Raw genomic sequence first — 12,866 nt, 5'->3', positions numbered from 1 at the left:
ATGGAGGTCACTCTTTCCATCTCCTGGCGAAGTGCCAGTGTATGACAGTCTCTCTCTTTAATAAATAATCATTGGCAGTAGCCACGTAAATCTCATAACGCCCACCACCAATACCTACAGTAGGAGACGGGTTGGGATAGACAGACACTTTACCAGAAAATGGAAAGAGAGAGTAGCCTTCCTGAAATATCACACTTGCACTACAATCTTATGTGGCAAGAAACCTATGAAAATTTTATTGCATTGACACATCAAGAAAACCTTCACAGGCAATATTAAATGCGTTCACTGAAAACTACTCAGAACAGATGTTTAGAAGCCTACTCATTAACATATATTTTTAATGACAAGAACAGATCTGAAGTCTCTGAATGTCGGCAGTGAAACTGACATTAGTGACTATGAGAGACTGAAAATTGTTATCAAAATAGGAATGGCAGCTAAAACAAACAGAAAGATAAACATGTTCAATAAAGAAGACTAAGAGGTAGTAGTGTCATGGAAAAAATCTAAACCTTTAGATCCGGGCACAAGTACAGGGTTATTACAAATGATTGAAGCGATTTCACAGCTCTACAATAACTTTATTATTTGAGATATTTTCACAATGCTTTGCACACACATACAAAAACTCAAAAAGTTTTTTTAGGCATTCACAAATGTTCGATATGTGCCCCTTTAGTGATTCGGCAGACATCAAGCCGATAATCAAGTTCCTCCCACACTTGGCGCAGCATGTCCCCATCAATGAGTCCGAAAGCATCGTTGATGCGAGCTCGCGCACGTTTCTTGGTAGAGGAGGTTTAAACACTGAATCTTTCACATAACCCCACAGAAAGAAATCGCATGGGGTTAAGTCGGGAGAGCGTGGAGGCCATGACATGAATTGCTGATCATGATCTCCACCACGACCGATCCATCGGTTTTCCAATCTCCTGTTTAAGAAATGCCGAACATCATGATGGAAGTGCGGTGGAGCACCATCCTGTTGAAAGATGAAGTCGGCGCTGTCAGTCTCCAGTTGTGGCATGAGCCAATTTTCCAGCATGTCCAGATACACGTGTCCTGTAACGTTTTTTTCGCAGAAGAAAAAGGGGCCGTAAACTTTAAACCGTGAGATTGCACAAAACACGTTAACTTTTGGTGAATTGCGAATTTGCTGCACGAATGCGTGAGGATTCTCTACCGCCCAGATTCGCACATTGTGTCTGTTCACTTCACCACTAAGAAAAAATGTTGCTTCATCACTGAAAACAAGTTTTGCACTGAACACATCCTCTTCCATGAGCTATTGCAACCGCGCCGAAAATTCAAAGCGTTTGACTTTGTCATCGGGTGTCAGGGCTTGTAGAAATTGTAAATGGTAAGGCTTCTGCTTTAGCCTTTTCCGTAAAGTTTTCCAAACCGTCGGCTGTGGTACGTTTAGCTCCCTGCTTGCTTTATTCGTCGACTTCCGCGGGCTACGCGTGAAACTTGCCCGCACGCGTTCAACCGTTTCTTCGCTCACTGCAGGCCTACCCGTTGATTTCCCCTTACAGAGGCATCCAGAAGCTTTAAACTGCGCATACCATCGCCGAATGGAGTTAGCAGTTGGTGGATCTTTGTTGAACTTCGTCCTGAAGTGTCGTTGCACTGTTATGACTGACTGATGTGAGTGCATTTCAAGCATGACATACGCTTTCTCGGCTCCTGTCTCCATTTTGTCTCACTGCACTCTCGAGCGTTCTGGCGGCAGAAACCTGAAGTGCGGCTTCAGCTGAACGAAACTTTATGAGTTTTTCTACGTATCCGTAGTGTGTCGTGACCATATGTCAATGAATGGAACTACAGTGAATTTATGAAATCGCTTCAATCATTTGTAATAGCCCTGTACATAGAGGAACTGCAGCTCAAAACAGTTGACCATGCACAGGGCAGATATGTACCTAGTAGAACAGTTTCTAATGGGAGGCATCTTCTGTGGTATGCAATCTCTGCAAAGAAACTTCTAAGGCACAACCTGTTCCAAAAACCATCTTGTCCATAAATGCAGAATAGGTATAATACGAAGGATAGGGCTATAGATGAGAGAGGTATTGAATGACAACAACTACTGTAGCAGATTTTTATCAACAGACCTCCCACCATTCACAAAGAAATTCCGGTCGTATGCACAGGTTGTCAGTCGCACCAACATAACAGTTCACATAGGTATGGATGATACAGGAACTGAAATTGAATGTAGCAAGGCTAAAGCAGAAGTGGTGAACTTCATTTTCAAATATCCCTTTGCAAAGGTGGATACAGGAGTACTACTCCAGTTTGATTCTTGCACCATTGCAAAGATGAATGATACAGGTACTGTATTGTGAAATCATATTTTCAGCTTTTGACTGTAATTATTATTTATTTCCTGCTACTGTCCAGTTTTGGTTGTAATGGCATTTTCAAATGGTAGCTCCAAAAAATGGACCACAATTACATACAGCAATGGCAAGGAAAAAACAAATAAATAAAAGAAAATGAAATTATATAGTGTGATAAATACTCCAGTACAAGGTCTGTTCAAAAAACTCTACAAAATCTGTAATTTCGGTGCATGTAAATGGTGCGTTGGAGCGAAATGCAGTTGGCATCCCTGCACACACCTGTGTATAGTGTGTAACTGCAGGAAGTATCATTGTTGTATGTCTGTTACTGTTCAGTGCTGTATTGAGTAGAAAGTTACGTCACATTGTTTGTGAATTTCAAGATGGCAGAGTTAGAGGACCAATGCATCTGCATTAAATTTTGCACGGAATTCAAGAAAACCTCAACAGAGATACACCAAATGACGCAGAAAGTGTACAGTGATGACTGCTTAAGCCATACTCAGTGTTATGAATGGTTCACATGGCATAAAAATGGCCGGATGGAAATTAAGGATGACCCTCGTTCAAGATGCTCTTCGGCATCCACTGACAACGCTCATGTCAGGAACATCAACAAAATTGTGCATGCCACTTGAAGACTGACAGACATTGCACAAGAATGTAACATTTCAGTTGGATCATGTCTTGAGTACTCTTGAGAGGGCTGGGGGGGTTGGGGGGGGGTGTCGGGGGAGGGGGGGGGGGTGTAACTATGGCGTCGGTAAGAGTGGTCTGTGGGAGCCGTACCATGGTCAGCTCAACAGCGTCGTCGGGGAGCTGTGTGGGTAGATGTCATGAAGGAAGGTTTGGCCACCGAACCTGGAAGTCGCTGAAGGGAGCCGGGCGTCGTACTGGGCATGCTGGTCATGTGGCGACAGGTAGGCCGGCGGTTTGCGGATGGAACGGAGCGACAACGACGACGTCTCCGCTGGGCGAGGCAAACACACGAAGCATGTTCAGGTCGATGTCGGGCGGTAGGGAAACACATTTCACCAGGTGGCGGGGAATGGTGGAGGTTGTGTCATGAGCACTGGATGAAGAGAAACACACAACGAAAACAATGTATAATCGCGCAGTATTGTTGAGATGTCGTGGATTATGGCAGGGGGGACAGGCACAAATACCTCGAGCAAGGGCACGTTCAAGTTGGGGGGGGGCATGAGAAACCTCAACAGGGCGAGGCAGGCGACGGTGGAGAGGTCGAAGGGCCCGGAGAAGGGCCCGGCGGCAAGGGCATGATCGTAGGTAAGCTTGACGTGGGGAGCATGTGGTCACTTGATGGAGTGCGTGAGACCGGAGTAAAGGGTGAGGTCAAAGGAGAGCTCGACGACTGGAGCTGGAAGTCACTCGACCGAGTGTGTAAGTCCGACGTGGAGGGAGTGGTCGGAGCATCGTGAGCCACGACAGTGAGTGGCGTGGTCGTGGCCTGAAGGGGGGAAGAAGAAGGCTAGACATGAGCAGGCTTAAGTCTGTTGAGAGAGACTGTAACAGCTGAATCATTCATCTGGATGTCATAGGTGTTGGCTGAGCGCTGGAGAACTCGGTACGGGCCAGTATATGGACGTTGGAGGGGAGCACAGACAGTGTCATCTCGGAGCATGCTGTACTCGCAATTGTCCAGAGATTTCGGGACGTGAACCTTAGGGCGTGAGTGGCTGGTGGGCGGAGGTATATGGAGGTTTATGAAGTGGCGTCTGACGCGGTCCACGAAGGAAGGTAAGTCAGACTGAGGGAGAGAAGCAGAAGGGCTCACAAGTCCCATGACTCGACGAAAGCTCGAGCAACAGTTTCTGCCGTAATATTGGGCAGGAGGACAGCCCCGACCCAGCATGTTGTTCGGTCGATAGATGAGAGAACATTATGAAAGCCGTTAGAGGGGGGGGAGAGAGCCGACAATGTCAATATGAACATGCTGGAAACGCCCAGGAGGGATCAAAAAGGTGCCGAGGGGGGTGAAGTGTGCTTGTGTACTTTGCAGCGTTGGCACGCGACGCAGGAGCGTGCCCATTGCTGGCAGTCCTTGTTGACATTTCTCCACACAAAGCGCTCCACTAGGAGGCGGGCAGACGCATGAACACCGGGGTGGGCTAAATTATGCAATGCTTTGAAGACAGCTCGACGGAGCTTGGTTGGGATGAGAGGGCGTAATGTGCCCGTACTGTCGTTGAACCACATCTCACCAGAAATGCCAGGGAAGGTGGTGCGGATGAAGTGTAGTGAAGAGGTAGAGTGTTTCCTCGTCGGCGGGTTGGAGGTTAGGCAGTTCAGAGAGGTCTAACAGCGTTTGGACGGCGTCGACTCATGAAAGGAAATCAGCAACTATATCGTCGGCACCCTTTATGTGTCTGACATCGGTGGTGAACTGAGATATGAAGTCCGTATATCTGAAGCGGTGAGGAGGTGGGTCAGCTGCTGGGTTTGTAATGGCCGCAGCCAGGGGTTTGTGGTCTGTTAAAACATAGAAAGGGTGTCCCTCAAGGTCAGTCTTAAAATGCTTGATCACTTTGTAGACCGCGAGAAACTCCCTGTCAAATGCTGAATATTTCCATTGTGCATTGGTGAGCTTGCACGAGAAGAACTGCAGAGGCGAAGTATGGCCATCGATTGTCTGGCTAAGGACAGCGCCGATGGCAGTATCGCTCGCATCTGTGATAATGAAAAGCTGCACATTGGGATGAGGATGCACGATGGTGCAGGCCTCGGAAAGAAGATTTTTGAGGGCAGTGAAAGAGTCGGTCATAGCAGGGGTCCATGGAACGGGCCGAGATCTAGAAGTGTTGGTGCCTGCCAAGGCATCCATCAGTGGAGCCTGAATCTCCGCAGCCCAAGGTAGATGTCGGCGAAAATTATTAACTGTCCCCAGAAAGTGCCGGAGCTCTTTGAATGATGAAGGTCTGGGTAGGTTTAGTATTGTTTATACTTTCCCAGGGGGCAGTAAAATGTCGTAGGCAGAGACCCAAAAACCAAGAAAAGTGATAGCGGGTTGATGTAGCTGCAATTTGTCCTGGTTGATCTCGATGCCTGCTGCCGCGAGAGTGTTCGTAACAGTTAGCACATGTCGAATGTTGTCCCCAACGGTGGAGCTGAACACAAGAATGTCATCAAGATATGCAAAGCGGAATTTTAGGTCGAATAGCATTTCGTTGATAAAGCGTTGCCAGGTTTGGGTTGCGTTTTTCAGACAAAAGGGCATGAATCGAAACTGAAATAACCCAATCGGGGTGGTATTTGCTGTCTTCTCGATGTCTTCAGGTGCCATGGGGATCTGGTGGTGCCATGGGTATCTGATTTGCAATCAGTGATAGAGAACGTGGTTGCACCTGCGAGGGAACTGGTAAAGTCGGCAATGTTGGGTATGGGGTAGGTGTCCATAATTGTTTGTGCATTTAGTCGACGGTAGTCCCCGCACATGCACCAGGACCCGTCTTTCTTAGGTGTCATATGTATGGGCGTAGACCAGCTACTGACAGAGGGTTCAATGACGCCGGAGCTTAGTAGTTCAGAAATTTGATTTTTAAGATGAGAGAGGTGCTTGGGACATAGTCAACGTGGTTTACTGGAGATCGGGGGATCTGGCGTGAGGCGAAGCTTGTGAACCATGCCGTTGGTGACGACGGAAATGTTGCTGGTGGTGCGGGAGGCAGTTTGTTTACAATGTGTGGCGGGCGGGGCAGGCGAGGCGTGGTCGTGGTGTCCGGAGCCACTCCACGGATCCGACGGAAGCCGAGGCGGCAAACTGTCCCAGGAGTCAACGCGACAAGATGGCCGCCGGGCCAAAGCAGTGGCATCATGGTCGGGTGAGCTCAGTAGAGCTGGTGAGCCGTTAATGAGTCCACTGTACAAGGGCGCGGCCTATGGCAGCACGGACGCGGGCGAAACGCTTGGCATGAGTGCACTGTTTGTGTTGTCAGTGGCCGCCGCACGGCGGCACGTAGGAGCTGAAGTTGCATAGTTTGAGGTGCTGTCCGTGAGGGACAGGGTAAAAGCCATCAGTTCAGCAACATATGACGCTCGTCGCGCATGCACACTTGTTTCCGGTCGACTGTCAAACACTGCCGTGTTAGGAGGGTGTGGAGCTGCGGAGTTGTCAGTACATGTTATGGCAATCTTGATAGCACAGTTGCAAGGGGTAGCGGGAGGTAAACACACAGAGGCTCCATTGCTGGGACTGCAAGTAGATTTGGCGCACTTACTGATCTTGCTTTGTCCTCGCTGTAGTGTCTGTAATTGCTTTGCTGCATCGGAGAGCTGGAGCTGAGTTTTGTGGAGCCGGAGGGAGAGCTCAAAATTTTCCTTGCGTAGGCGAGCGACGTTTTCAAGCTCGACAAGGCACTTTTGCGTTGTTTCTTGTAATGTCGTCGACAGAGACGAGCATGTACGGATGAGATGAGCCCGGACCAATGTGTCACGTGGGAGGGGGGGGTTTCGATGGAGCACAGGAGAAGTGAGTCTTGGACAGGTGATGAAACACGGTGTTGCGCACTAGGTCCAGTGAAAGTTTGTGGTGTTGCAAGAAGTCAATGCCTAGTATAGGTTCATCAATTTTGCACACTAAAAAAGTCCACTCGAGTTTGCAGTTTGCAGAGAGTGAGATGATGTGGGAGCATTGTAGTTTAGTTGAAATCATGGCCTGCAGTGAAGTATGATGAGAGCGGATGTTCGACGACGCTAAGGACGTAGGCAGCAGCGAAACATCAGCGCCTGTGTGCACTAGGAATAGGCATCCTGACGAAATGTCTTTAATGTAAATTCATTCGCAAATATCAGGTCGTTCCCAGACAGATTGGAGCACTGGGGGGTTCCTGTCATGTTGTGCGCAGGAGGCGGCACCCGGACCTACCTGCGATTGGCGTTTGGGAAGTAGCAGGGTGGTCTGCAGTTCCGTGCCACCTCACCAAACTGTGTGCGGATGTAACAGTTCGGGTTGTGTGGTTGCATTTCCTGCGGAACGTTCATTGCCAGTAGCAGTGGCCGAGGTTCGGTGTCCGCAGCAGGCTTGGTTGCAGGAGGGGGCGTGACCATGGGCGGAGCTGGTGACTGCTTCCCGGAGCAAGCGGAACGGTCGGCACAATGCGGCCCCGGCCACGTTCGGATGCAGGACGATGAGCCTGAACCTGAGACTTGTCAGGTAGGCAGCGGCTGGCAAAATAGAGCAGTGATGCATCGCGTAGCTTGTCAGCAATTGTCATTCTTTGCTCGACAGGTTCGGGAGACCTCTAAACCAGAACAAAGCAGATGTGAGGAGATAGTTTGTCTGACCAGATGGCGAGGAGAGCTGTGTCAGAGAGTAGATCAGTGGTGACCAGGGCACGTAGCTATCTCCAGAGCTGGGAAGGTTTGTCGTTGCCTAGTTGCTCGATGTGGAGCACTTGCTGTATTGCTGCCTCAGTTGAGCGTGCAAGCCGACGTAGAACTGTCTTTTTGGCTAGAGTGTACCAGGTAGATGAGTCCGGAGTGTCAACCAGGTCAGCAATCAAGTCCTCCTGGTCGTGTGGGTGGGTGATGAGGCACAGAAGCCTGGTTGACTCGTCAAGTTTGTAATGGACGAACACTTCGTTCGCAATTTTGAACCAGGTTGTAGCTCTGTCGGTATTAAAAGGTGGCAGCGTCGGTAAGCGTTGTACAATGTTCGGAAGAACAGGTTGAGTTGAGTTCATCGGGGCACTGCCTGAAATGAGCTGTTGTTGCTGTAGTATTCCAGGAGAGTGTGTCTCCAGGGGATGTGGCAACGACGGCTGTTCGGGTGGCAGCGTGAAGGTGACACATTGTGGTTGAGCGCGATCCGTTGCGACACGGAAGGCCGACACGGGTGAGACACCGTAATGTGTCGATTGCGGTTGTGGAAGCTCAACACGATGCAGGAGTGTTCGGATTGATGCGTCGCAGAAGATCGACGTGGATGAGGCACCGAGAGGCATTGTGTTGCAGTCCTGGCGGGTGTACATCGCCTGCAACACGATGCATGTCGATCACAAAATCCGGTGTTAGGCGCTGAGCCGAAGTCATTGTTGGAATGCTGTGTCGATGTAATACACGTGAAAATAACCGGTGCGGAGGTCGCGGACACAGTAAAACGGCGAAAATGGAAGACTTTACAACTCGGGGTCACCAGTGAGGGGAATTACTGGGTAGATTGCGCCAATAATCACTCATTTAGCAGTAGTTCATTTATTCATCACTTTACACAAGCAAGGCTCACAAAGAACTGGCTATGGCGGAAGAGGCCAAAGATAATCTTAGCTTAGTTCAAAGATGGATGCATCAATGTTGGTGTGGATTTCATCGGTGCCACACCGTAATAGTAGTTAGGGTAGTTATAAGAAGTGACTTTAGTGGCACATAACAAGATCCAAATACTTGAACAATCATAGAGAGGAGAGTCATTTGATTACTGTGTTGGTTAGTAGGTTACCATACTATGTGAAAAAGGAAATACGGTATCAGTGGTGAATGAGGGCAAGTGATTTGTTAACATTTACTGAAGGTCTTTACTTGAGGAGCTACTTGATTGAGAAGCAGTGGCTTTGGTCATGAAAACTGACAACAGCTGGGAGAGTGGTGTGCTGACCACTTGCTCCTCCTTATCTGCAGCCAGAGACGTCAATCAGCTGAGGACAACATGGTGTTCGGTGGGAGGTCAGTTCACTGAAAGTCTTGATAGGTTAAACAAAGAATGAGCAGAATACACCCAAGGAGGAAACTGCCAATCAGATAATAATCGTGGAAACCATCATCCACCTAGGTTCCACAGAAAAAATTAAAGTAAATAATGTAAATTAAGGAATCAAAATAAGAATAAGAGAAACAATCAAAAGAGTAATCAGAAACAGACATTCAATTCTAATACTATAAACAATGTCTGTCCCAATATGCCGAATGGCCTATCATTTTTGCACATATAGTTGAGAAACAAGGGACATTTTGGGATATGAACCAGGCTTCAGGAAGTAACGATGGAACAGTAAGACCTCACAAAAAGAAGACAGCAGCCCTACATGGTCGACAACTACACATGATTAATTACATGAAGAAGAAGAAGAAGAAGAAGAAGAAATAAAATCTAAGAATGAATGAGATAAACCATTAGTAATGGGTGGTACTTTTTGGAAAGAAAGTTGATATTCACTTAGGTTCTGTGAGAGAAATATCATTAATCTCACAAGAATTGCCATCAGTATTGAGGAAAAAGTATCCTTGCCCCATACTACCAGTAACAGGAGTGTTTGTCATTGGTATTACCTGTTATGAAGGTAAATAAATAAAAGAAGAAATGCAACTACCTATTGCAATTAATATGTTGACCTCTTACCAAACACTGTTGGTATACTCTGATTAAAATTACTTTGTGACTGACATTTCAGTGAGTTGATTGCTGGCACCAGGCACCAGTCAGTCTTCTTTCTTGAGTGTCACATGCTCACTGTGTTGCCAGTTTTAAAGGTACACTCACAGTCTTGCCTAGCATGGCTGGCTGCATGCCAGCAATACTGCCACACCACTACACTGAGTATAGTGCCTAATTTAAACCTAGATGTCCTGTTTGCCTTAGAGTGTTAGCTGATAACTGAGAATTATTAGATTTTTACCAGAAAAGAGTTTTATGGGGAGGAGATAATATGGTATCAAGTGTAGCCTTCTAAAATAATTTCTTAGAATTTAAAGATCAATCTCTGGTGAAGCATATTCATTTAGTGATTTCTACTAATATTATTGTGGTAGATGAAATGGAACAAGGGAAAGGTGAGTTACTGTGTAGCATTAAATTGAAAGCAAGAGAGTCCGTCTGTATTGTCCAAAGAACAGAAATTTCAGTTAAGAGGATATTCTAAATAAAACCTGGGATAATTAAAGAGCATGTTTATAGGTTTAAAATAAAAGACAACAAACCATTCTTTTGTAAGCCCTATTCAGTACTGATGAATCTTCAGATTGTTGTAAGGGACGAGATACAAAAGATGATGGACAGTTACATAAATATGTACAATAATCCGTTGTTAATAGCTAAGAAACCCGCACAAGGTATTCATTTAGTTTTGGATGCATGAGCACTTAAAATCATAGAAATTTAATAGGATAGGCCCATGAATATAGAAGAGTTGTTATCTAGGTTTGGAAAGGACGAATTCTTTATTTCAATGGGTTTAACAGCCAGAGATTGGCAAGTCACATTACACGAGCAATTACGACCATAAATGGCTTTCTTATTTGGCAGTAAATCATTTCAGTTTAAGGTATTGCCAGTCGCTTTGAACATTTCAGTGGTAGTTTTCATTTGTGCTTTAGATGAATTACTGGAAGGGACTTAGTAAAAGAACTAATAATAAATGTAGATGATTTACTGCTAGTCTCTGAGACTTGGAGGACCGTTATGAATGACTGACACATACCCTAAGTTGATTAGAAGAAAAAGGAATAACAATATTTTCCAAGCCATGTTTTTGGTGACACGACCTGTTGATGAAAGGATACAAGACAACCTGATGATGAAAGGATACAAGTTATAAAAGACTGTACTGAACAAAAAAATTTAAAAATATTGCGATCATTTTTAGTTTCTCTCTCTCTCATTTCAGGGCATGACACTAAATAATCAAAGTACTGGCAAAGGATATGGTTCAGCTGCTCCAGTACAGGGTGATAATGAGTGACGTGGAGGGTGCTGCTTTGTAGCTATCTCCTGATGGTGTTGTGGAGGAATGAGGATACAGAATTTTATCCCTGAGTCCCCAGCATAAAAAATAATCAATGAAACTGGACTAGGCAGAGGTTTTTGGGAGGTTAGGAAGGTTTCCCCTACATCACCCATAAAAAGGTTGGCATAGTAGGGTGCCACACGGGTGTCCATGGTTATTGTTGTTGTTGTTGAGGTCTTCAGTCCAGAGACTGGTTTGATGCAGCTCTCCATGCTACTTATCCTGTGCAAGCTTCTTCATCTACCAGTACTTACTGCAACCTACATCCTTCTGAAACTTCTTAGTGTATTCATCTCTCGGTCTCCCTCAACGATTTTTACTCTCCACGCTGCCCTCCAATGCTAAATTTGTGATCCCTTGATGCCTCAGAACATGTCCTACCAACTGATCCCTTCTTCTTGTCAAGTTGTGCCACAAACTCCTCTTCTCCCCAATTCTATTCAGTACCTCCTCATTAGTTATGTGATCTACCCATCTAATCTTCAGCATTCGTCTGTAGTACCACATTTCAAAAGCTTCTATTCTCTTCTTGTCCAAACTATTTATCGTCCATGTTTCACTTCCATACATGGCTACATTCCATACAAATACTTTCAGAAACGACTTTCTGACACTTAAATCTATACTCGATGTTAACAAATTTCTCTTCTTCAGAAACGCTTTCCTTGCCATTGCCAGTCTACATTTTGTATCCTTTCTACTTCGATCATCATCAGTTATTTTGCTCCCCAAATAGCAAAACCCATCTACTGCTTTAAGTGTCTCATTTCCTAATCTTATTCCCTCAGCATCACCAGACTTAATTCAACTACATTCCATTATCCTCGTTTTGCTTTTGTTGATGTTCATCTTATATCCTCCTTTCAAGACACTGTCCATTCCATTCAGCTGCTCTTCCAAGTCCTTTGCTGTCTCTGACAGAATTACAATGTCATCGGTGAACCTCAAGAAAGAGAATGAAAACTGGCATTCTACGGATTGGAGTGTGGAATGTCAGATCCCTTAATCAGGCAGGTAGGTTAGAAAATTTAAAAAGGGAAATGGATAGGTTAAAGTTAGATATAGTGGGAGTTAGTGAAGTTCGGAGGCAGGAGGAACAAGACTTTTGGTCAGGTGAATACAGGGTTATAAAGACAAAATCAAATAAGGGTAATGTAGGAGTAGGTTTAATAATGAATAAAAAAATAGGATTGCTGGTAAGCTACTACAAACATCATAGTGTCCATGGTAGTGCCATGGATTTGTTTATGCAAGATGTCCCAGGAGGAATGATCAATATTCAAGGATATGACAGAAAAAACTTTAGGGTCCATGTTTACTAGACTTTTTTGTTTCGACTGATGGTTCCTGTTACATCCCTGAATATTGACCATTCATCTTAGGACACCCTGTATACCATCCATTAAGGGAGAACTAGCTGTGTGTCACGATGTAGCAGGTACAGTGAATGATGAATGAGGATCAGGTAGGAGGGGTGGGTCATTGTTGGATGGTGCTATGAACCAGAAGAGGCAAGGTTCAGTGTTAGGATTAGGTTGGCTTTGGTTGGAGGCATTGCTGGCAAATAAGTGTTTCCACTGTTTAGAAGGAGGGTACGTCTTTGACAAGTCCAACATGGTCAAACTTGGGTATAGGGCTGAAGGTGAGGCCTTTGGATAGGACTGAAACTTCCATAGGGCTGAGATTTCTGGTGGAAAGTTCAACAACAGTGTTTTGGGTTTGTTTCGGTTCTGGATATCATGGAGTATTAGGAGTGAGTTTCGGAGGAATGGCAAATTGAATA

The 12,866-nt window shown here is 45.7% G+C and overlaps 1 protein-coding gene across 2 annotated transcripts in view; it reads right to left on the bottom strand.

The window, feature by feature from the left end:
• LOC124798018 (2',5'-phosphodiesterase 12-like) overlaps positions 1 to 12,866 on the bottom strand; it is a 164,143-nt gene that overhangs the window by 64,711 nt on the left and 86,566 nt on the right. The window lies entirely within an intron of this gene.

Source organism: Schistocerca piceifrons, chromosome 5 (assembly GCF_021461385.2).
Source record: "Schistocerca piceifrons isolate TAMUIC-IGC-003096 chromosome 5, iqSchPice1.1, whole genome shotgun sequence".
Lineage (NCBI taxonomy): Eukaryota > Metazoa > Arthropoda > Insecta > Orthoptera > Acrididae > Schistocerca > Schistocerca piceifrons.
The sequence above is the reverse complement of the archived record's forward strand: the minus strand, read 5'-3'. Positions and strand labels throughout refer to the sequence as shown.